Source organism: Somniosus microcephalus, chromosome 28, assembly GCF_052327205.1.
Source record: "Somniosus microcephalus isolate GS21.2 chromosome 28, FLI_Smic_1.0, whole genome shotgun sequence".
Classification (NCBI taxonomy): Eukaryota; Metazoa; Chordata; class Chondrichthyes; order Squaliformes; family Somniosidae; genus Somniosus; species Somniosus microcephalus.
The window spans coordinates 37897569-37899736 of NC_141014.1; positions in this window are offsets into that span (position 1 = coordinate 37897569).

A 2168-nucleotide genomic window follows, 5' to 3' on the forward strand; every position below is an offset into this window, starting at 1 on the left:
CCGTTAACTCCTCTGACATCAGACGTTTTGTGTGCTCCTGCTCCATTTTCTCCATCAGCTGCTTCTGTTGTCTTTCCAGATTCTCCAACTCTATATCAAAGAACTCTTTCGTTGCATTCAACTCTTGCTCACAACGGCGAAGCATTTGTTCTAATTGCTGTTGTAGTTTGAAATGGAGTTGAGTTCGAGCCCGGTGTCCCTCAGAAATGGGCACATCAGTAGACTTGCCAGACTCAGAATCCACAGTTAAACTATGTTGTTGTTGCTCAGTGGAATTCTGTGCTGAAACTTTGTCTTTTGCACCTGAGTTGGGCTTACCATCATCCGTTCCAGAGTCTGGGCCGACTATCTTCACCGAGTTCTCACTCGTTATTGTTCGTAGGAAATGCCAGTCCATATTCATTTTCCTAATCCACTCCCGTCCTAGTAGTGGAGAACCTCCTTCAGATATCACATATAAGTCCATTATTTGACTGTCTTCGCCCTTGTGGACCACTGCAACCTCTATTTTCCCGATGGGGTACACTCTTTGCCCCGTGTATGTTTTCAATATAATCCCCGTATCCTGTAGGGGAATATGTTGGAATAACTTTCCGTAATCTTTCTTATTTATGACCGTCAATGCCGATCCAGTGTCCAATTCCAGTTTTACTTGGACTCCTTCTATCTGAAGAGTGACCCAAATTGTCTGGAGGTCTGCACCCTTACCAGCGTTGAGTACTCTTAAGCTAGCCAGTTCATTACAGCTTAAGCTAGCCAGTTCATTACTGCTAGCGTCTGAATCGGACTCCTGTTCGGTCACCTTGTGTACCTTTGCGTATTTTCCTTGCGGTGACTTCTTGTTGCTGGTCTTCTTCCCTGACCTGCATACTCTAGCTATATGTCCAAGCCTACCACAAGTTCTACATTCTTGGTTTTTAAACCAACACTGGTTCTGATCATGCATTGTCTTTCCACAACGATAACATTTGCCAGAACTCACACCCAATTTGTGTGCACTGAGCTCCGGTGACCGTAGCTGCATTACTGCCGTGCCTCTCGCTGCGGCTTCGTGTGCTGCTGCCATAGTGACCGCCTTCTCAAGCGTCAGCTCATTCTCCTCGAGCAGTCGCTTTTGTGTATCCTGTTTAAATAAACCACACACAAATTTGTCTCGAAGTGCCTCTGTCAGTCCCGTTCCAAACTGGCAATATTTCGCTAATTTACGCAATTCCAGCAAATAATCAGCATTGCTTTCATGCTGTAGCTGCCTTCTGTCGTAAAATTTAAATCGTTCCGCTAGCATCAGCGGCGTGGGGTTTAGATAATCTTTCAGGACAGTAACAATCTCATCGAACGTCTTATCCGCCGGTTCATCTGGTGATAACAGGTGTTTCAATTGCCCGTATGTCTTCGCACCCATTAAATTTAATAATGTTAGAGCTTTATCTTGGTCACGAATTTTATTGGCCTTACAATAATTTTTTACTCTTTCAACATATATGGCCCAATCTTCGAGGTCACTATCAAAGGTGCTAATATTCCTGTGTTTAGGCATTGTAGATTTGCAATTTCTCAGATTTTTTTTTTTTTTACTGCTATCCAAGATGGCGGCTTCCCGCTCTTGCCATTGTCCTCCGCCCACAAAATGGCGGTTTTCCCGCGCTTGGCGGTCTTCACCCGTCCCCCAACGCCGTCTCCCTTCAGCCCCCGAGTGCGGCCCTTATCTTCGCCGCGATCGCCCGAGTGCGGCCCTTATCAGCGGATGCGATCACTGGATCGCGAAGCGGCTCTCGGCTCTTATCAGGAGATGCGATCGCTCCGTTGAAACGCCTCCCGCTCGAAGCGGCTCTCGCGCCCTATTCCTCCAGCTCCCCCAGCCCCGTTCGTGCGGCCAACGCGGTCGACTGCCTGTCGCGTCGCTGCCCGGCTCAGACAACGGCTTACCCACCACCAAGCTAGAGAAGAAGCTGACGGTCGCCGATGGAGGCTCCGAGGTCAGGATGTCTTCCAGTGGGGTGGAGAGGGTGGAAACCTCTCTGCAACGTCCTGGCTGTGGACGAAGCTGCCGTGGAGTGACTGCCGCAGGGTCCGAATCAGACTCGTCGCCAGTGTTAAATCTGTGAGTTGTTCAAGTAATTAATACTGAGACTTAATCAGTAACAATAAAACAGGTCTTTACTGGTTGG